The sequence below is a fragment of the Pezoporus occidentalis genome, unplaced genomic scaffold (assembly GCF_034315485.1).
Source record: "Pezoporus occidentalis ecotype Australia unplaced genomic scaffold, CSIRO_AGI_Poc_V1 ctg83, whole genome shotgun sequence".
Taxonomy (NCBI): Eukaryota; Metazoa; Chordata; class Aves; order Psittaciformes; family Psittacidae; genus Pezoporus; species Pezoporus occidentalis.
In genome coordinates this window covers 3,934,087-3,958,068 of record NW_026916192.1, presented here as the reverse complement: position 1 = coordinate 3,958,068, position 23,982 = coordinate 3,934,087, and the positions used below count along the sequence as shown (strand labels likewise).

The following is a 23,982-nucleotide window of genomic DNA, read 5'->3' as shown; positions in this document are numbered from 1 at the left end:
TGTTCTTCCCTCCTGTCCTTTTTTTGTCACTCTGTTTTCACTCCTTTTCTCCTTTCAATCCTTTTGAAGTACTGTTGAGCAGCGCTCCAGTTCTGGTTGAACCCTTCAGTCCTGTGGTACGAGACTAGAGCTCCAGCAGTTCTCATGTGGTGCTGCTGTACCAAGATGTCTTAACTCAAGTATTTAAGGAGATGTACTTTAGAATGTTTTCCTTGTGGTTTAATTATTTTTTTAATGGTTAGGGTTTTTTGTACTCCCATTTTACTGTGTGTTTTAACAAAATGAATCTGAAATGGAACAAAACGCCATCGTCTAAAGGAAGATGCTGAGAATTATGAGAGTTATTTATGCTGACCGTTATTTAGTGAATAACTGTTGTGCTCGGGATCATCCTAGTTAAGGAAGTATTCACTCTCATGAAAAAAGGTACAAGCCATTCAAAATAGAAAGAAACCAAACCTAGTTAGAAGAAAGACAAGCATGCACTGGGTACCTGCCATGGTCAGAAATTTGCTGAATTTACTGCAAGGTCTGCCATGGGAAAAGTTATAACATATTGTTCTTTTATTGTATTTTATGCTTTTTATTAACTTGCAAATCTAATTAGGAAACCAATTGGCACACAGTTTGCAATGACGGAAGCAGTACCACCTATTCTTGTGGCAACCTTGGCTTTGCTTTATGGGTGGTCTTTGTTCTTAAAGGCTTATATGAATACCACATATTAGCTTAGCTGGTTCTCCCTTGATGTCTGTGTTGTATTGTACACATGTTGTCACTGTTTGACACTTAAACAATCCAGATTCTTACCCAGCCCGTATTTAGTGCCATAATAAACTTTGAGCATATGTTTTGGAGAGCAATAGTAACATTCATCACTGTAATGTGACATATAAATAAGCACTACTGGAGAGTGTACATGCCTTCAGAGGGCAGAGCTGGACAGGAAGGTGTGTGCCAAAGGGATGTGGTCATCTGCCTTGCCCCTACTGGGCATTTTTCTTCTTTGCCTTGTTTCAGTAAATCAGAATGGTTATTGACGTGACCTACAAAATTCGCCCTCTACATATGAAAAACACACGTTGTTACAAAACTTTGCTAGTGAAACATTTCCTGTTTGGGGCTTTGGCTTGACAAACAGTAGGTGTAAGGCATAAACCATTCCTCCTCTCTTCATCTCACTTGCTCTGTCTTTCAGCAGGGAGCTCTGTGGAGGCCTGGTCTGAAGCACTGGTGTGGCAGATGTGGTGTACCAACGCTTCCTATTCCTGTGAGTCTCCTGTTGTTTTTACAAAATTCTTGTATTTGAATGGTTTTGTTTCAGTTTTGGGTTTTGTTTGTTTGCAGTACTTTTTCTATTTTGAGGTGGGTTTTTTTTGAGGTGGTTTTGGTAAAAATTAAGGGGGAATCACATATGAAGGGCTTCAGGATTTGACTAGTTCCTTGTTCTGTCTGAGCAAGACTAGAGGCTTACAAAGACTAATGGCAGCACAACAGATTGAAAGTGTGTCCATATCCTGTTGAGTAAACACATTCTGATTCAACAAGAGCTTTGTCTGAACAAGGACAGAAAAGTTGAACCTTGAACAAGGAAATAATTTATGTAAGTCTTAATGAATATGTAACGTGGAACGGTAATTATAAAAAAGAGGGTATCTATTTTGATGGTCTGCCTTTAAGTGACAGATCACCTAGTGTCTCCTTGGCCTGAGGAGGACCATCAACTTGCTAATTACAGATGTACATCAATCCAATGAGAGTATTCTCCCATTATACCGATAGCTCTTTAAAGAAACAGATGTTACAGATGAAAAAGAGTAAATATGTGTAAAACTGAAATAACAGAAAAACCATCTGCTTCTATTGCTTTGACTAATACTTGAATTTTGTGTTGTTCAATATCACTGAATGCAAGATAATTATTAAATAGAGCAGGAAGCAGAAACTTCTGAGAGCTGGTTGTTTGTTATAGAAACACAATGGTTAAGATAATATTCTTGTGTGTTGATGTAAAGATCTTGGTTGTTCCTTGTGCTGAAGTAGTATTTCTTTGAAAATAAGTGGCTTTTCTGAGGTAGCCTTTCTGCTCTGTACCTGTATGCTCTTCCACACTCTTGGACCATGTGAAAGGAGTCCCCTGCAAACTTGTTCACATCTCTCATGAGTGAGGTGGCTTTGCAGGTAAGATGCAGCAGATGCAGAGCAAGCTTCTACCACAGTGAAAACTTAAAAATGAAAAAAAAACAAAACCTACACAGCATATTCCAGCACTCAAACCCAGCTCATGCTACGAACTGAAACGAAATAAAGGTGAAGCTGCTAGGTGTTGTCACAGTACCAACAATGCACACGTCTATTTTAAGACAAACTCTCAGTTTCTTATGGCAAAATACACGTGTGCATCAGCAATGGGTCCTACTTGAAAAGTGGGATTTTTTCATTTCTGACCTTGGTTTGAATTTTTTTCACTGTCCTCATTAGGAAAATGAGGACTAACACTGTTCACCCTTCTGCCTTTCCCAAAGTACAAGCGTTTGTGGCAGTATCTAGGCCTGGACTCTCTGCCCTGATTTCATGCTCTGCATATGTGCACGGCGTGCAAGAGAGCAGAGAATGCATTTGAGAATAAACTGTGTTAGCTCTCAAAGAGAGATTTTAAAGTTTTAATGTTATGGTTGTCTAATTTGATATAGTATCTGGTCATTGAATTGTATCATTGCAAGAAACATGAGAACAGCAGCATGACCATGAGGTATATTGTATTACAGAATGAGGTTACACAGCACCAAAGCACCACCATATTTCAGTAACAAATGCAGCTTCTGGGGAGTTTTGTGATCATTGCATAAGCTTCACTGCTCCCTAGAAGATGACACTGATTCAGACAGAAAACACTAATTCAGTTCTTGCCAGCAGAGCCAATTGTCTCTCTGATTACATTAGACTGACAACTGGTTTTCAATGTCATTGTCAGCCACAACTTCTCATACATGGTGCAGTGGAGCATGAACCAGACTGCCTTTATTTAATTATTTTTGCCCATTTCTGTATTTGTGAATAAGGCAAATGTGAGGCTCTCATCTAGCAGATAGAAAAATGTAGGTGTTCACATTACAAAACTCAGGCTTTGACAGTGGTGTCTGGCATTTTTTAAAGGCAGATCCTGAATGTCTGTGTCATTCTGAAGAATGAATTTGAAACTATATACATGTTTGTGTTTTTTTTTTAATGTTGGTTGACTAGAATTGACCTAGGATTTTCTTGATTAAATAATTATAGCATTAAAAGATTTGCTGAATATTTTTTTTCTGAATTAAGTTGTGATTGAAGACTGCATGTGAGTTTCCCATTGCGGGCACTTGCGGTTTAAAGTTTGCCTTGTGTTGGTTGGTGTCATTTGGGCATGCAAGCCTTGTGGTCCATGCTGTGCCACGGTTTGGATGAGCATGAAGCTCAGTAGACGTCTCTCCAGCACAATGCAGGTCCGACAGTGGTCCATGCCAGTGCTCCTGCACTAAGCTGCTGCAGCCGTGGTGAGGGTATGGCAATGCAGAGCATAGTGCATAGGAGCCGGCAGGCAGGCAGGGTAAGAAGGTAGGCTCCAATCTGCATGTCTTTCAGCCAGCACGTGCAGTGCATTGGCTCTGTGTGATCAAACCCGGTGTGTCCAGCCAGATCTGTTGTTGTTTAACAGAGAGCTTGTCTTTTCTGGTGTGTCACAACAGTGGTGGGCTGACACCCGTTTCCTTCTTTGCAAGTAGACTCTGGACAGCTGAGACATAGCCCAGTCACAAGCCATCCATAGTGCAGAAAACATCATGTTCTCTGCATTGTCGCCCAGGCTGTGGTTTGTTGTGTTGTCTGGAGCACAGGACTTCCAGTACAGCTCTGCTGTACTTACAAGCACATGTCTGCAACCAGCCTCTTCCCTTCCCCTCTGCTTCCCTCACATGTCATTCCATGAAAGGGGGATTTAGGGAACTGGGAGATTGCTGCAGGGGTTCAGGGGCAGGCTGCAGAGATGCTACTCTTTTGTGCGAGTTTTTTCTATGCCCCCTTTGGTCCTTGTTTCCTCTCAGCAGAAAAGGGATAAAGTGGGGGGAAGCATTTTTACTTTTTAAAAATCTTTTTATGCACCTTTTCATGAATAAAGATTTTTTTTTTTCCTTTTAATGCTGTTAGGGTTATAAATGTATTGTGAAAAATTTCAACTATATTTTTTAAAATGGATCTTGTTTCTTGAGGAGCTGTGGGCTTAAGAAAAGCAAGAGATTGATAATAAAATCTAGAGAGGTAATAGCAGTGAAGGTTGCTCTGCCAAATAATACGCTGTTAAAACAGTATTTTTGCATGAATTTTATACGTGTTTATTAAAAATACCCCAGAATGTCTTAGAAAAGCAGGTAGTCAAGGAGGAAGCTCCACAAGCTCCCAGTAGCTCTGTGAAAAGCAGCTCTATGAAATAGTTGCTGCCAACTCTTTGTGAATCTTCCGTGCCTGCAGAATAAGAGATTTATGTTCTTCATAAACGTGTATCCTTCTATTTCTGAATTCTCTTCTACTGCTCCCATTGCCCAAAAGTCAAACAAAGCTAACCTCCTCCAGGTCCCAGAGTGAAAAAATGCAAACACACTGCATTTAAAAGTAGATTTAGCAACTCCAAAGTGGGCGATTTGGTTCCACCCATCAAACCGGAGTTCTCTGATCTAAAGTCAGATGGGTGCTACTCCTAGCGAGTTGTGTGCCAAATCTAATTAAGCTTTGCATGATGTGCATCTTGGGTGATTTGATTTATTAGCTTTGTTTGAAGAAAGTAATAATAAAAAAAGAAAATGGCTTTGGTAATAAGCTGTTTGAATTCCCTGTGCAAGTAGGCACAGTCCCTCCTGGATCTCCCTGAAATGCTCTTGAGGTGCACAGGTTACTGATGCAATGCTGGGAGCTGGTGCAAAGAGGGTGTTTGATCTGAGATCCCATCTCCCTTGCTCTTCTGGCTTCTGTCTCAGCATAGGTGCTCAAGTAGTCCCTACTGTATATAATGATTCCGATTTTCACAATGACCTTAAACCCCAGGAATGTATCATTTATCTCCATTTGTACCACAGGAACCTAGTGTACAGAAAGACTAGAGATGGCTGTTGCGTAGAGCAGCAGATACCCACATTAGAACTAAGCATTGGAGTTCACAATTGGAAAAATAGTCCCAGTGCTAGTGTAGCAAGGTTGCTTTTGATAGCTAAACCAGCTCTCATGTATGTTAATTTGAAGTGTGCAGGGTCAACATGTCCTGCTGCCTAGATCCTCAGCACCTCAGGTTCTATTGATTCTCATGGGTCATTGTTGTTGAGAAAAATGACTGCTACTGCTGAACCCAGGACAGTCATGTTATGGTGGCTGGCCAAGTTATGGTGACTGGCCATTGTGTCATATCCTGTAGCCTTCCTGAAGCTGGGTCTCGCCATTGTAATGCTGGCTGTAGTGTCTTTTGTGTCTTGTGCTCCATGGATTACAGAGGAGGATTTCCTGCAGGGCTCCTGATAAAGCTAGCTCTTATTCTGGCAAGGTTCCTTTTTCTCCTCTAGCCCTCAAAGCACCAGCTCACAGGTCTATTGCCGCAAGACCAAAGACAAATCTGTGTTTGTGAATACCAGCACTGCACTGCTGGTGTTCATCACACAACATGGAAAGGTTTACTGGGAAATGACATGCACTGAAAATTGACAGATACTGCTTGACTGGCTGCAATAACTGCCCTAGAATCAGCTGGAAAAGCAGTTGCCTTGGGGTCAGGTCAACAGTGATATTTCAGCATAGAATTTGTGGTAGTTTGAATGTGAATAAGGGACAATAGGGCTGGGGACTCGGATACTAGGACCTCTTTTCCCAGTCATACTACTTAGCTATAGCAGGCACAAAAACATGATCAAGTTTTGCACATCTGCAGCTTCTACTCAGTGATTGTTAATTATTTCCAGAGAAAATGTCTGAAAATCTTTACATTTACAGTGATGTTGAGGACTAGCAGTTCACAGTGCTGTTGTGTTATCCTGGGGTAGAATGAACTACTTTAAGACGCTCTACTCTAGTAATGTTCTTCCTGGAGTATGAAGGGAAGTGATGTATGTTTATCTTTGCTCTTTTCAGGGTGATCTCTTAGAAATTTTCAAGGGTTATTGCTGCTTAAAGTTCAGAAAGTGGGAATTAGTAGGTGTCTGTCTCTTCAACAGCGCTATTTCGTGCTACTGAGTCGATGCAAATAATACAAACACTGTCAGCATGATTTGATGAAACATTACTTTTTTATGTTTTTTGATTTATGTTAAATTTGAAAAATCACTCATTTTGAAGAATATTCATAGAGCACAATGCTTAAATACAAATAATTTTTGCATTTTAGTCCTTTGTGTGTTGAAATATTCGACATGATTACTCTGAAAAATCAAGCCTTGAAATGTCTTACCAGCTTTAATAGCTAGAAATAAGCCTCTTTTCCTTTTATTGTACTACCATATAAAATAAAAATACACTTTTATTTCCACTGGAAAACTAGAAGTGCGAATGACAATACATGGTTTAGCAACAATTTTAAGTGAGTTAAAATTAACACAAATTTGAGTTCTGCCAAAACTCTCTCACATTTTTAATCATGATAATGTTAATAATCATGTTAATTTGTTGGGGTGTTTGGGATTTTTACTTTCTTGATCAAACATACAGCTGAACCTTGTGGTGGAGACATTCACTTAAAATAATGATAGTAAGCAAACATCAGTAAATATGCATAGAAATGTTGAATACATACACTTACTGGAAAACTATTCCTAGCATTTCACTTCAGCCAAGCAGCAGAAACAAGCTATGGAGCCTCTTGTAGGTAATCAACATGGTTTGAATTTCGAATATTAAAATATTCAGAATTTACTTACAGATCTTTAATACCTCCCAGAACTTCTCTGACACTTCATTCCAAATGCCATAACAGGGGGAAAGGGAAATTAATTTGTTTGCCAGTCATTTTTTTGTCAGAGACAGATGGAAAATGGTTCATTACGGAAAATTCCCACTCCTGTGCAGCTAGATATGACATGAATGTTTGAGGAAGAAATGAAAAAGGTATTTATGTTCTCCACAATATCAATACTTTGTGACAGTGGCCATTTATCTACTCCAGCTGCCCAATGACTCTGGTATATGGAGGAAACTCACAGAGGGAGCTTTGGGGAAGCATGGAAGCTATCTGTGGTTATGGCAATGAGCAGAAGGGTCTTGCAATACCTGTCTTTGCAGTTGTGGACTCTACTTTTGTCCTTAGAAAACACAGCAAGGTGAAAGCTCCTGTGTTCATCTTGATTTAACCTTGAGACAGAGGATGGGATTTTCAAAGGCACCCAAGAGCACAAGCACTCCTCTCCCATTGAATTTTAATGGATTTTGAATGCTTGACTCCTGCAGGCTTCTCTGAAAACCTCAGCTTTGGTTCATCTGGGCAAAGGCTCTTTCATGCTCTCTTCCAAAAAAGCCGTGTGTACGGTGGGAGGCTGCAGCGTTTGTGTGTCCTGAGAGGGGCCTGTGAGGGGACAAGGGAAGATGAGTTTGTTTTTAAACTGGTTTGACCGAATTACAGACGCAATGCACATACCGCCTTTGCTGACTGTGCAGGCTGCTCTGCGCTGGGCTCTGTCTGACAGTGACTCAGAGGCTGCAGGAGTGCGATTACGGCTCCTGGCTCCAGCATTGAGTCTGTTGGGAGGAGGAGAATAATTCATTAACTTTTTTGGGACACTGGATGGTTTCCTTGCTGCCCGCACCAACAGGGTGTGAGCAGCCCCAGCCCCAGCTGCTGGCAGACGGGGTTTGTAGAAGCAAATGTTCCCTCCCCAGCGCAGCCAGCAAGGGGCTCGCGAGGGCTCGCAATTAAATTCTCACAGTGTTTGGTAATTAGAGATCTTTATGTTTTCCTTCCCCAGAGCCTGCTAGGGGAATTTTCTATCACATTTATTCTCTTGATTTTCACTGGAAAGGATAGGGCTTAAGTGTCGGTGCCTTTTGGTAAGGAAGGGATTTACTTAGGAGCAGGAAAAGAAACCAGGTACTAACATGCTTAAGGGGGTTACCAGCCTTGTGAGCTGGTGAAAGTTGGTGTGGCCAATGGATATGGCCCTGAGTTGGCCTATTAATTGATGAGTCAAATACCCTCTGAAACTTGTAGGCCTACATTCCTTCTGCTAGTGCAAATCAGGAGCAATCCCATTGTAAGACATGCACTGGGATTATTGCAGAGTGGTGCAGGTGAAAAAAGAAAAGATTAGTATTACTTTTTCTAATGAGTAATATTTGCCAGAGTACCACAGTGTCAAGTGTAATCAAATATTAAAATAATAATATAATAATAGCATCTCACAAAGGTGATCCTCCGTCCTGACAATAGCTTAATCACTGCTCCTCAACTCACTGTCAGGGAGCTGCATGGCTGCAGTGCTGCAGGAGGAAGGTCCACCCTACAGTTTTGTATATGCAACTGCAGAAGCAGCATTTAATTGCCTTGGTTTATGAGAAACAATTACCATAAATTGAAATTTGCCAACTTATGCATTATTTAAAAGTTAATGTTACAGGGTCACTATCCTGACGGGGAACTTTGTGTACATCAATAATATAAATACTTATTAGTAGGAACAGTAATAATAAATTAGTCTTCTGCTTGGTTTCTAAATGTTTGCACTAATAAAAAACTGTAAAATGTGCATTCCTGTGCAATGCAAACGCTAAATATGAAATATTCATTCCAAACATTATGTTTTTAAGTTAACAAATGGTGCTTAGCTAGAGTATTAAGAGACATTATTTCCCAAGACATCTATGGAGTTCATTTTGACATCAGTCTTAACCTCTGCAGCATGTGGTAAAGAAGGTTTGTTTTGGCAGTTTAGTGCTTCCAAAGAAAAATATTTTGCAAAATCTATCGCAAATTGTCAAGTTTTTAAACCATTTTATTTACCAAAGATGATATTCTTAAGCACAGTTTATCTTGTGTGTGCCCATTACAACACAGACTCTTTTCAGAGCACTCCATAGACCCAGATCAGAATAGCAGTTTGGGTCTTATGTTAGTATTTTGGGTATGATTGTGAATGAAGCACTGCAGCATCGTGCTACAGCAGGAAAAGCAGCCAACAGAAAATACAGGTACAAAGATGTGTGTTGGCTCCAAAGTCAATTTCTTCAGCTTGATTACAAGAAGTACTGAATGGAGATTTACTTCAGGGCTGTGCATTGTAAAATTAAATAGGAATTTTTAAAAGCATCTGAGTAACTTCTGGGCATAATCCCACTCACCTTTGAATGAGACTGGTCCTGAGAATTTTTAGGAGACTCTTCAAATCTATTTTAGGAGCTTAAAATAACCTATTTTCATATCTTAGGGAGTAAGATATTAAATGTTAAGAAGCTAGCATGATGGATCAGTGGTAATTGCTGCCATTAAGTGGATGGTTTTCAGCATCTAAGCACAGAATTGGATTCTCTTAGCCCCTTGTTCAGTGGACCTGCTTGTGGAACAAGCCCTAACTAAATGCAGGTTCAAAACCTAGTTTTAATTTGCGAATCAGCTTGAATGGAGCTTGTGAGGGACATTTGCACTACTGCAGGTGGCTGAAGCACTGAGTCTCTCTGGTCTGCAACTGTATTCAAGTTTCATCAGCTTTCTGTGGCTGATTCTTTGGGTCTGAAACATGGCAAAAAACATAAACACAACCTATCGTCTCATCATCACTTGGCTTGTACACCAATGACATAATCGCACTTTTTGCTGGGAGGAACTATTTTGAAGTGATAATGGTTTTCTTAAGGAGATGCTGTGAAGATATGCATCAGATATTTATTTCCATGAAAATATCCATTCTCAGCCATGAGATGAGCACCACCTTCATTTATTAAAACTGAAAATGTCTTAATAGTATGATTGACTAACGAGTTATATGGCCCTGGAAAGGAAAGATGGCACCTATTCTCCAACTGCTCTGTAATTACAGCCTGGGATGAAGGATTTGATCTTGCAATCATGCAAAGGGAATTTTGTGTAATGAAGGTGGAGCAGAAATGAGGATGATTTAAGTTAGCAGTAGATGGCATTTTGTCTTTTTTAAACTATAAAGTGGAATTTAACATATCTACCTATAGACCCAAACCTATATGACCAATATAGTGCAAGACTGTGGCTTTCCAATGACATCTCAGTGATTTTTCAAAAAACAGAGGCTTATTGGTATAGATTAATATTATTCACACCTTAATCATGGCATTTGTTTATCTCTCAGAAAACTAGTGTATTTCATAGATGAGAAAGACCAGCAAGTCCCTCCACCCTTTGTTGCCAATGACTATGACTTCTCTGTCCATTAAATACTGGTTTCTGTAGATCATTTTAGCTATTCTCTGAAGTCTAACTATATCATGCAAGCTGTCCTAGGAATATAACAGTCTTGTAAGTGAGATATCTATGTGTCTGACAATTAATTCATCAGTTCTACTTACTAAAATGAAGTTCTGACTACGAGCACATTGAAACAATAGCTGCATTATTGTTTTCAAATAGACATGTCCTACTATCCAGCATTGTTAAGGAGAAGTTCAAAACTGCAAAAATCATAAAAATCATACACAGTTTTGAATGCTTTTTCCTCTGGACTGGTGATTTTCAGCCTCTTCCCATGGGTATTTAAGCTTTCTCTTTGTAGGCTTGCTTTTTTAAAGTCAGCTGTCTGACTTTAGGCCACAAGCTAAAATCACTGGCTGGGAGAGCTCATCTGTAGAGCTTTATAGTCTTGCACACCAGTTTTCACCATTCACCAGTCCTATGCAATCATAGGAGTTTGAAAACCTGATGAACTTTAGAGATTTTGTTGGTGGGATCTAAGCTAGCTCGCAGGTCTTTGGCACTTGAGTGAAGAGGAAGCACCATATTTCACTTTTGTTTCATAGCAAGAGTACTGCTTCCTTTTCCAAAGATCCCTATCAGAGATGTTGTCTTTCAAAAAGCACTGTTCATGACTGCAGCCACACGGAAGATGTACACTACTTAAGGTAAAGATACAGCTTACCAAAAACTAAGAAATCATGACAATTATTCCCTAAATTGAACTTTAAATGAGATTAAAATGAATTATTTTTTTTTTATTAATTGCTTGGTGTTGGAACATACATTGGCCTGTATTAATCGGTGGTTTTGTTTGTTCTGGACAATTTTAAATTTAGGAAAAAAATCCTGGTAAATAAAAAAAAAAATTCTAAATATTTTCATCAATTGAAAAGTTATGGATAAGTTAAACGAAATGTTTGACTTGGCCCAAGGTAAAACAGTTTCTTTATTTTTGAACATTCAACACTTACATATATGGAATTGAGGGGAGTGGGAGAATGAACAACTGCTTAGAAAAGAAATTATTTTAGCAAACACTGAAATGAAGTTCTAGTTTTCAGGGAAGTATTTCTGTTTGTTTTGGTCTCTGAAAGGAATGCTTGGCTGAAACTGGCACAAAGACACAGAGTGATTCAAGTTGCTGAATATGCAGTTTTAGTCTGAGTACTGTGGAGAATTTTCCTCCTAGCTGGAGAGCAGTAGAAAGCTCAGTAGCATTTACATGTATGTTCATGCAACCACTTGATCACTTTAGTTTTGCTTGTCCCCCCAGATAGAATACTTTCACTACCTTACCAAACCGACATCATTTACACATCAAAACAATAATTCATTTTCAGATTCAGCCCTTCATTAAAAAGATAAGTAGGGCTTAATTGGCATCTAGTGCCTGTGTAGCTGTTCTGCACTAGAGCAGAGTTAAGTGGGGTTTCTCAGACAAGGGCCTTGGGCAAGCCCTCTGTCTGGGATGAATTTCTCCCCAATTAAACTCATTTGTTTTCACATTCACATAATGGCACCTGAGATATGGAATGTCTCAACCACTTCCTTCAGCTTTTTTCTGAGGGTGGGGAATTGTTTAAATCCGAGCTGCAAACTCATTACTGTAGAATATACCGTGCAAATAAATGTCCAATGTGCTGGAGGATTATCTGATTAAAGAGGTTAAATTATCCTCTTATTACTTTAATAGTTTATCTTTTCTGAGGTTCAGGTAGAATGATGTTTTATTGAAGAGATGCCAAGAGGTGGAGTTCTGCCTTGGATTTTGTTTAGGATAGAAACTGAGTTTGAAGCTGACTCAGAGGTGCCAAATCTTATGACCTGTTCATGCCGGAGTGGGGTTAGGGTGGTGGGAAATGTGGAAGATTTGCCATCTCAGAGACTGTGAGAAATACTCCCTTTGCAAAGAGCTCTGCTGCATCAGAGTTGGAACTGGTCAGACTCAAGAGAATGAAGCCCAGAGAGCTTAGAATGAAAGTCAAAGGGTTTTTGTTAGGCAAAACCTACCTGCTGCACCATCTCACTGCATTGCCCAGGACCAAGCAAAAAACAGCTCTGTCATCTTATCTGAATTTTTTAACCTTTATCTTTTCCATATTTTGGATTCCTGTAATGACAACTGAAAGGAGGAGAAACTGGGTTAATCTACACTGAAACTGCTGTGAATGCTCTCAGTCTGATCTGTGGGCACTGGAGCCAAGCTTTTAAAAGTCCTTTAATGTCTAACGGTGCAAAAAGATGCCCATAGGCATTATTGTCCCATTTAGAAGCACAGAATTTTTTGAAATCCCAGGGACAGATTGGGGTAGAAATCAAATATCTTTTCCAGGTCTTTATTCTGCATTTGCATTTGAACAGCTGCCTCCTTGCTGAGAAAAGCAACATCCTCTGTAGAAAGCAAAGGATGAGAGATTATGGTCTTGCTGTTATCACCTCTATGTTAAGGTCTGTTTGAGACTAGGCACAAAGTCCAACTTTGGGGATCGTCTGCTCTGTGGGAATGGAGACCAGCACCCAGGCACAGGCTAAAGCAAGCCTGGAGCATGCTGAGGGGAAGAACTTCAACCTGCATTGTCCTTTCACAAGGGCCCAAAAATATGGCTGCCATGCACATGGGTGGGGACAGCAGCTCATGCTGCTGTGCTGGGGGTTGCATAGGCATCAGGGATGCCAGGAACATCACCCAAGAATCTCTCCTATCTGCTCAGTTTTCTTTCCCCGCCAAACCAAAAAGAATAATTCTGAGTCATGTTTGTATTGTGCTTTGAGACTTCTGGCTGGAAAAATGTTACAGAAGGATTTATATTATTATTCTCATCAACAAATATCTTGATGGGGCTCATGATCTTCTTGCCCTCTTCTGTTGAAATCCTGCACATCAGGAAGCCTAAGACAATTCTCTGTTCCATTAGAACAAAGATGTCCAGATGGAATGAGAGAAAGAATTAGATGTATTAGACTACTGTGTCAAGAAGTTAATATTTCTTCCAGTTTAGCATTCCTCTGCATGTTAATAAAAACAAGAATTAGAGATGGAAAGATCTAATGTTGCAAGAGCAGTAACATGGGTAGCAATGGAAAATCATCTCTGTGTCCATCTGGCGTCAGTATCAAGCATAGAGAACACAACACAGCAGAAACAGCCTGCAGCTTCTGCGACCAGAGCAAATAAACAGTAGTATTTTCTGTGTACCTTTGAGATGCCCTGGTTGCGCAGAGAACAAAGCGTATTTACAACCATGGTGCTGGATTTGTATGATCTAAATCTGTGCTCCAGCAAACTGAATCAGGCGTGGTGTCTTTTCTGTAGCGCTGCATGTAGAGTGGCTGCAACTTAATGTGTTATAACAAACTGCACCTCAAAAAGAAAAAAAAACAACTAAAAAGAGCAACCACGCAGGCAAGAAGAAGCATCTGCATTTGCTTTACTAGATCTTTTTGTCAGGCATTGTGATCAGGCTGACAGTTAGCCCTGAGGAAAGTTATAAATTCTGCGCTGAATTGCGGTACAATCTTTCACCATGGCATTTCTGCCCTCTGGCCACGCTCTGGTTATCCATAATTGTGGCAGATAATGGTTTTTTATGGCTGGAAACATTCTTTGCAGGCACGGGGACAATAACCAGGGCTGAAAATGTAATTAAAGTGAATGGATGAACTTTCTTAAAGAAACAGTGTAGATTATTACTGGAGCTTAACACCTAAAAAGCCTGAGGCAAAATGGCAGCATCTGAAAAAACCTGTATAAATTTTAAATGTAGGGCAAGCTTGAAGGTGGATATTAGATTACAGAAGGAAAACTGAGACATTTGATGTAACAGATAACTAAGGGCTTAGATCATCTCCAGAAATATAAACTAATGTAACATATCTTTCTCTGTCAGTTGGAATATCTTATTTGTGCTCAGTAGCACCTCGTTTTCATGGATCTATGGAGAAGCTTGCTGCAGATTTTGTCCACTTATGCAGTTGTAAAAACATCTTTCCTCAATAATTAAGAGTGTGAAAGAGATGGTGTGTCTTCTATGTGTAAGACCTGTTTCTTACCATTGATGGTCTGGGAATCAGATTTTTATTGAACGTAAAGGCACAAATGAATAGCTAATAGCAGGCATCTATTAGAGCGCTTCTGCTGCAACTCTGAAAGCCAAACGAATCATATCACAACTTTAACTTTTTCTGTTTTACTTTCCTCTGGGGACTACATTAACTACCTGCAGGTAGTTCCTTTTCCCAGATGGAAATATTTTCTCATGAGGCTGAAAGCTTCCTAACTTCTGAAGAACATCATCCTTCTCCTATATCTGCTGAAATCCAGAATGAGGTAATGCATTAGTTACTTTAAGGAGGAGTTAATACTTCTGATAGTATTAATTCATGAGATGATGCTTAATGGGCAGTCTAAATATGCCTGCCTTTGACTTTACTCCTATATTTTCTCTTGCTCTGCGTGAAGAGGCAGTGCTGAGCTGGAGGTGGAGACCCTTCACTGTTTTGCGGCCAGCAAGGCTATACTTGTGCACCAGCTCTGTTTGCTGCAGTGATGAGCTGCATTGGCCATCTGAGATTACATTTCTGGGCTGCACTCAGTTTGCATGAAAACTGGATGCAAAATTTTGAAGCAACTTGTTTTTTTAACCCCTGCTCTATTTTTAGTGGCAGCTTTATTCCCCCAGAAGCATCCCTTCAGACACACCAGGGTAGTAAAGTACAAGTCACACGCAGGCTGCCATGGCACAGGTGTAACAGCCAACTTCCCCACTGACTGCAAATTAAGGCAACTTTCTGTGTGGGATTAAATGAGAACTGGCAAAGCTGCTTTTGTGTATTTTAAATGAGCTTCACAGTTAAGGATAAATGATGCTAATCTAGAGCCACAAATAATACAGGCATCTGGTTGTTTTGGACTTCATACCTGGTAACTGATCATGGTCTTTGAGTTGTGGGCTCAAATGGTCAAGCTGGGTTTTGAATCCAAGTATATGCATTTGTTTTTTCTCAGCACATGATTTTCTGTTTGTCTGAGTTCATTGTGAAAAGGCGACTCTTGTGAGAAGCATCATGGACCAAAGGATAGCTGTGGTCAGTCTCACCAGAACAAGTGAAAACCATAGTGTGATGGAAGGGGCATAGGACCTTAGTCTTGTAGCTCTGCTAGAACATGTTCTTGGCAGAAACTTCTGCCTAGTTGTATTTCCTGGTTCAACACCAGACCTGCGTCATCAGGTATACTTTCTTTCCTGAAGAACAAAACCAGAAAAATAAACATTTTTGCACAATGAACAAAAATTCGTTATTTTATACCACGTTCAATCTGGGGGACTTTTCCCTTTCACATTTCCACCCCTCTTAGCAAATAACATTGAAATCCAAGTGGGATTTCAGGTTTTGGGTGTCACTATGCCATACACTTGTATCTCTGAGTCAGTTGGTTTTATGTGGCTAAATTTCATTGCTGAACCACTCAGCAGAGCAAAGGGGTTGTAAGTGGAAGCAGAATCTGGTCCTATGCTATTCCCCAGTGCATAGCAGGCATTGCTGCTGCCAGGCAGGTTTCCTCTGCCACCCGTCGTGGTGCTTTGGGCTGACAGGAGGCTTGTCACATGTCATGGAGGATGTGAAAGGTCCTGGGTATTTCCAGGTCATTGATATATTTTTCCTCGTCTTCAGGTGAATGATGATCTCAGATAGTGTTCCTCTCATGTTTCAGTGATGTAACGAAGAGGGAAAATTAGTCAGAAAAAGATCTCTGCAAACCAAGGTCTGAATTTTGTGGAAGAAAAATGCTATAGCTGCAGCTGAGCCCAAAGCAAATGGAAGGAGAGCTCACTTTCGTTTTCATCTCATGGCTTTCCTATTATTGGTGCTCTGATCCACCCACACAAAACTAGGATCAGGAATTTGGGCTTGGTAGAAAGTTGTCTGGGATTTAGCTGCTGCTTGTAACTCAGATTTTTTTCTTCTTTAAAAAGAATGTAAGAAAAGGGGAAAGATGGCTGAGATACTGCAAAAAAAAAATAATCTATCTCCTTTCTCTGTGTTAGTACAGTCAACTTGTACATGGCTGATTCACATTATGGCATAAATATAATTGACATGATCCCACCTGACAAGATCATGTGATGTGACATATTAAACTTAAAGAAAAGAATCTTTTGCATCAGATGTCCTCCATCAATTCCAATTTCAGAGTAATATAGCTTAAAGAATTTGGCATATGAAAGAAAATCTGGTGTCTGTCTAGAGTAAATGACTTCATGTTTTATAGTTATTGCTCAGGGTAGGGACCAGAAAATGAATATTATAAATTTGTAACTTTTTCAGCAGCGAATTATAAAAACATGTTTTTTTTTTCTGTTTAATTTTCCTTATTAAATGCAAACCAATGCAACAGACACACCAGAACAAGCAAAACGCTGAGCAGAACATTTCTCTCAATTACCCATGCTGTTTATCTACACGTATAGCGTGTTGCCACATGTTTTTGATTAATACAAACACACAGCTCTTGGTATGAATTTCTGTGTGGATGAATGTACTGTACAAATCCACTTAGCTCATGAGAAAATAAAAAGGGCTTCAATATTAAGAAGATAGGAAAATGGCATCATACCTGTCCAACTATGCTGAGGCTAGAGAATATGCATGCAGCATTTGTACATGTGTTTTTGTCCTTTGGGGTATGCAGAAAGAGGACAGGAAAGGTGAGCTGTACTCGACAGTGTATTGCAAAAAACAGTGGTCTTATTGGGAACAATAGTGGAAAATAGAAACAAGCAGTTGTCTTCAAAAAGTGGGAGAACTCTGGTTTAGAAGTATGGACTAATGATGATGATACCAATACTTTTCCTGGCTAGGAAGGTTTTACAAAATAAATGTGTGTTTAAACACATATTTATAGATAGACACATTTGATGTTTATTTATAAAATAAATGTTATGTGTGCTTGTTGCTGTGATTTTGAAGTGGGCATCCTCAATTAGTCACAAAAGATTTTGGATGTAAAGTGCTTGTTGCCATCTGCTGATGAGGAATAAGACTCATAAGTATAAACTTACAGTAACTATGTTTTTAAGTGTTATTTTAAAATATCTTCATATTTGCTAAAGGAAACTTTGCCTTTTATTCAAAAGTCTGAAAAGTTTCTCTTTTTGGCCACTTTTCCAAGCAACTCCCTGCCCTGATGGCACTCCAGGTTTTACTCATGGTTGGAACTGTGTTTATTCACAAAGGTGGAACTTTTGACTGAGAGGCCTTATTTGTAAAATTTTCTCCTTTACTGAATGTTGTTTTGAATGTTAATGCACTAATTTCAGCAAGAAATAGTTATTAAAAACAAATGAGGTCCTACTAGTTTTCCCTTTGCATTCTAATAATAGTCACCTGCTGACAAATGGACTGACCCCATGCTGCACACATGGTTTGAAAAGATAAACAACAAACACCTACCTGCAAGTTTACCTTTACAAAAGAATTGAGATTCACCTACTCTGTCTGTGGTGGGGAATGTGTGTGGTGGGCATCTCCTGCTGTGGTGGGAATGGCAGAGTCTTTCCCACCATTACACAAATGCCTAGCAGCACAAAGGCCAAGGTGTGAAAACCCAGTCTGGCAAGAAAAGATCACATTGGAATGAAGAAACCACTGAAACAAAGTATTGCCTGCTGCTCCCATTTATTGTTTTATCTTTTCCAAAGCTGCTCCTCCAATGAGGAGACTCTGATGGATGGTGGAGGGAAACAAAGAGCAATTTTGTTGTGGGGTTTAGGGCAGCTCAGCAGTCCCAATGACAAGTGTTACTGTGGAGTGGTGGAAATGGCCATCTGCCACCCTTGGGCTCACCACAGCTTGATGCTATGCATGGCTGTGGCACCCTCTCTGCTGAGATTGCTGCTCTGCTCCTTCAGCCTTGGGAAATCACTGCCAAAATTGAGTGATAAAGGGAATAATAGTGAAATTAATGGAAAGGAAAAGAATCCTTGCAGGTACACCTCTGAAAACCAAGTTATCAGTGGGTTCTGGGCCGCACTGCTGTAAAGGCAGTGATGCATGATACAGAAGAGATGCTTAAAAAGATATATGGTTATGAAAATAGGCATTAACCACAAGCAGAATATAAACCCTTCATTTAGCTTGGGGTAAAGAAAGAAACAAAACCGTGTCTTGATGTCATGTCACAAGAGATTATGTCTGATTCTGATGTGCTGCAAAAGAAATTTTACATGTGATAGATCCCACAGTTCCTCTGTGTCCTTCATGCCTTTTAGGCACAGAGAGGGCGAGGCAGTTGAATTTACTATATTGCCATGATGATGCTAGACAAGTATGGAGAGAGGGGAAACTTCTTTTGCTCTGGACAGCTAAAAAGAAAATACAACTTTTTTTGATTGGACTTGCTGTTGCTGTATGGGAGGCAGCTGCATGATTGTTCAGGTAAGCATCACTTGTGCAGAGCCCAAGAAACTGGTTCAGGGGTCTTGATGGACCATACTTGAGACCATGCTCTTTTAGGAAAAGAAAATAGCTTGTTTGGGGATTTAGATAATAAAGTCCATACCTATAGATGACATGGGGCAGAAAGGGGGACTTGTTACAAAGACAATGATGAGAGTACCTTCTGCTTATACCTTTTGCACTAGCTGTTATTAAAACCGCCATTAAATCAGGTCTTGCTCATTCATTCTGTTTACGTGTAGGGTTTGTGGCTTGACTTCCCTTCTATTGTTTAAAAGAAAGTAGCAACTTACCTGCCTCAGAAAGATGCTCCAAAATGAACCTCAGGAACTGCAAAGGGTTGTGCTTGGAGGGTGCTGAGTAAGTGACCGAAAAGTTATCACACATTTTTTGACCCTGTTTCTATCTCCTCTGGTGCTTCCTTTTAGGGAGTGAAAGCTTGCAACCAAAAGATTTAAACATTGCGAGAAATGCGGATTTCAGCTTCACGTGCCTTAATTTCACTGTCGAAACTTTCTTTGATCTTTTCTTTTTTTTCCAGTTTAGCGTTAGTAGTAGAAACTTGTGCCTAACAACAACATTGCAATGTGGCCAAGTCTTCAGGTAATGTGTTCAAAGTAGAAAAGCAACGAGTCAGCGTGTAGAAATAACTCTAATAGGATCTGATCCAACGTGTATTGACATCATGGATGGTTTCTATTTGTTTAAATTGGTTTAGGGATGGTGATATATAGATCTCAACAGAATCTTTCAAGAACTGTGCAGTTTATGAGTGTTTCATCTGTAAGAAATGATGCCAAGTTTTGTGGCAAAATATATCCTGTTTTATACAAAAGATGAGTAATTTTAATAGCAGCAAAGTCATTTTGAACTAGGCTTTTTTCAGTTAACCATCCATTAGAAAAATACCTGCATGTGTCTTTTCAGCAAGCTATAACAATAATCTGAGGGGAGAAGGAGAATCTTTAATATATTTTTTAATTGGTACTTAATGGTCTTTGTTTCCAGGGACTTAGTGGTTCGGTTTGATAGATGATAGTCTAACAATATCTGCAACAAGAAACAACTTCCTACTGCAAGTTCAAATGATTTCCAAGGAAGAGAGAGCCTAGTGTTTGTTAGTCCTGCAGCTCTTTGTTGTTTTGTTTTGTAGATTTTTGGGGAAGGGAATTAAATGGAAAATGTCAGAAACACTCCTGGTAGTTTTGTGTATCATTAGAAAAATTAACTGTCGCTCTCCTATGTTTGGAGTCAGATATCCAGATGCTATTCTCTCAGCACTAAGAGATTTATGCTAAAAAGCCTGATGCATGCTGACATGCAGCAGATCTCATTCCTTTGCTTCCAAAAATTCAAAAGGAAAACACAGCAGAAGACCACAGGGAGTTACCACCAAGCACAATGTTTGGAAGAAAGACAAGAAATATCATGCATGGGCTTGGGGTACTGTAATCGTGGATGCTTCAGTCATACTTGTATTTTAGTGAATACCAAAATCATTTGTGTCATGTGAGCACAGGCTTTGTGAGGTCTGGTGAAACTGGTGAAATGGGAGATTTGTAAATATATCTGATATTTTATTCTGCTTTTCCTTGTGTAATTGCAACATTATATTTTTTTGGTTGAGAGGAGATGCTGGGAGAAGAATCACTGTCTGCCTGCCCTATCCAACTACTTTTCCTAGGCAGCTGTTATAGGTCTGAAACAAGATACAAAGAGAGTAGTGCTTTTGACAAGGAATATTCTGATATTCCCCTGGTGCTTAGGATTACTGTGAAAGTGTTACAGTGTGTGGGGAGTAGAAAATGTTGCTGCCAAGACACCTTTTGTCACTGTTAGGAAGACAAAAGATAATACAAATGGAAGTCTTAACTCCACTAAGTTTGAAAGTAAGAGTTGAGCAAGGAGACTCGGTCTTTAAACCAGCTGGGTATTTCCCATTGCTCAAAAAAATAGGCTGAGCTATTTTGTGTAAAAGACATTTGATGACATAAAAAGCAGGGGGAAAAAAAGCAGTTACAATTTTCTTCAAAACATCTTAGGCCAGAAAAGACCATGGAAAGGAGAACACAAACTACACTAAAAATGAAAGAAAGAGAAAAAGAAATCAACCCAGGACATTCAGATGCAGAACAAGCTTTCCAGGTTCATAGCAGTAACTGCAGCAAAACTGAGGAGAACCAAGAGATATAAATCCCTGTGTCATCCTTTGGCTCTTGGAAACTGGGAGATTTCCTGCTGGTTCAGGTCATCACACATGTCCCTGTAAGTCGTGTAGTACCAAGCACTGTTGAAGTTAGGGTGCAATTACAGACAAGATGGGCAACTGATACAACCAGGATTGCTACAACAGAGGGTCTCTGGCAAAAAAAACATCTGAAATAAAGTTTGCTTTTCAGTCTGATGCCTCTTTGTGTTCCCAGCTCCACAATAGTGTTTAAATATCAACTCTTCTATAATATGTATAGGCAGCTATACATTTAAACAGAATTCAATGAAGACTGATAATGTAGTAGGAAATCATCTATACCCAAAACCAAAATAGTAATATTCCCTTTTATAATGGAATATTGCTTCTGAGGTATTGAAACAAATCAGCAATAACACTACCATACTTTCCAAATGGTGTGTGAAATTCAGCCACTGGTTCATGCAAGTTGCATACAATTGTGATTTGACTGAATTAGATGGACTGCAATTTCCAATTTTTTAATAGAATGAGTCTGCAAAGCAATTGTGAAAGGGTACTTGCGAAGAGGGGAAAGGAATGAAAAAAAACAGCTGAAAGAGATGTCTTTAACTTCTATGTAATTAAAAAGCCTTTAATTAGGTCCTATTGGGTGAGAAACCTCAGGTTAAAATATTTCATTATTGTAATGATAACAGCAGGAAATCAAAAGCAAGAAATGAGAATATTGGGTCTGGATCCTATTTCTCCTCAGTAGTTTACATATTTCATACCTTAAATGATGTAATGATTTTTGTTTTTTGGAGAACCTACAGCTCAAGGTGATTTGGTCCCTATATTGTTTCTTAGACTACCTCTGTGCTGCAAAAAGACAAGCCTTGGTGAATTTGATTGTGCTTAAAGACATCTGCAATATTTAAATAAAACAGTCTCAAATTCCAATTACAGCTGTGCATGTAAATACTTCTCTGAACTGCAGGAAAAACTGGGAAGAAAATGGGTTGGTCTGAAATTACTTTTCTTTTTTCTTGTGTTTCCTTCCCAAATGTTTTACTTAGCAGTGCTTTTCCCATTGTAACAACGCCAAAAAGCCTGAAAGACAAATAGAAAAGAAAAAAAAAATAAGGAAAGAAAGGAAGGAATGTTGCAATGGATGAAAAACTTTGTTTAACCTAAATTAAAGGCACTGTTGCATTATTGTTTTCAATCTTAATCATAATCTTTAAATTTGGTTTAATTTTAAACTGAAACATCATTTGGAAAAGTCAAAACATTTCAAAACTCTGAATGAAATGTTTCTCATGCATAGAAAATATTGTATTTTTTCCCTGACAACTAGTTAGCTATGTTTTTCAGGGTATAAGCTGTCTATAAGAAAATGGTTTTTTAGGTCTATAAGCAAATATCAAATTCTATCATAAAGATATTTGTGAAAATAGAATAGGTAAAATCAGATTGATGGAGAAAGATGACAGAAGACTCTGTCAGAGGTGCTTTGTATCAGGTTTTAAGAATCTACTGAATACCTTTTGGCAAAACAAGTGTCAGTTAAATGAAAACATTTATTAACTAAATTGCAGCTGATTTAAACCAAATGATCAAGCATTAAAAGTGAGTTCCCCATGTAAAGCACTGCAAGAAGTGCCAGAAACAGCCCTGCTGGAGTTGTTCGTGCCAGAGACCCTGGGGATGGATTTTCATAGAGTTTTCCAGCAAAGAATGGCCCAGGCTGCCTTGCCTCTGGTCCTTATGAGACCAAATCTGCAGAACAGCCCCAGTGTCAGAAGGAATTGTGGTGTAGTGGAGCAGCTTGCTATTGCTCACCTACAACATGGCCACTGCTGGTACCCTGGGCACCTCCAGTGAGGGCCAGGACCACTGCAAGCTCCCACACCATCTACATTTGCTTTACAAAATTTTGTGCCCTGACACTCTTCAAGTTTTATATATATAAAATATATTTTTATAGATATAAAATTTACACACTGCAAGATGCTAGTACACTCCACCGTCACCCATTTCTCAGATAGCCAGAGGAGTCTAGCCATTATAAAATAGTGATTGAATATCAAAGGCACCACAGCATCTCTCAGTCAATCAGGAATTGTCTTTGCAAGCCTGGCAGGTAAAAAAGATGTCTGGATTAAATCTTAATTCTCTCAAACCAGGCTCAGCGGGGGCTGAAGTTTGCTAGTGAAGGCAAATGAAGAGGATTACGTTAAAGCAATTTGAAGAGCTTAAACTTGATCCCTCCCTCAGCAAACTTGCACATCTCTAGAAGGATTTCTAGGCATTGAAGAGAAAACTGTCAGCAGCCATGGTGATTTCAAGCCGGTAAGCCTTCACCAGTAGTACCCAAATACAGTATCAACAGAGCTGGTGCATGAGAACTGGAGAGAAAAGAGAACTCTGATAAAAGTGAAGAGCTGCTTTTCTCGTTAGACTAGAAGAGACCTAAAAATGCAGGGAAAACATTTAAAAGCAGGTGAGGTTTTGCTTATGATTACCTAAGGTGTTTTTTCTCTCCCAGGGAATTCAGTATCTCACTAACAATATCTCCCTAATGATGGTGATGGCCAAGTCTTTGATGTCCTCTCCTGGGGGTGAGCCTCCACCAGGAGGGTGGTGCTGCAGGTGGAAGTGGGCAGCCACTGGCATGAGTATCAACCCTCTGCAGTGTTGGCCTCTCGCAGCTGTAGCCTTTTACTCCATGTGAGTTTAATGGAGAAGGTGGTTATAGTTATTGTATGAGGTGTGGCTTCAAGGATTTGTTTTCAGAATCTTTATTGAAATCCACTGAACCGTGCTGTCTTGTCTATCATTTATGGTTTTTATTATGCTTACATACAAGGTCTTGTCATAAAGCATAGTTGCTAGCAGACAAGTTGTATATAAAAAATGATCTGGCTGTTTCATTTGA

At 39.5% G+C, this 23,982-nt stretch overlaps 1 long non-coding RNA gene across 2 annotated transcripts in view; it reads left to right on the top strand.

The window, feature by feature from the left end:
- LOC134156219 (uncharacterized) overlaps positions 1-20,459 on the top strand; it is a 106,985-nt gene extending 86,526 nt beyond the window's left edge. For both annotated transcript variants that reach the window (XR_009961861.1, XR_009961860.1), the window contains 3 exons: positions 1,199-1,270; positions 2,131-2,181; positions 19,416-20,459. This is a non-coding gene — a long non-coding RNA (uncharacterized LOC134156219). The remainder of the gene's footprint in view (positions 1-1,198; positions 1,271-2,130; positions 2,182-19,415) is intronic.
- Positions 20,460-23,982: the final 3,523 nt, after the last annotated feature.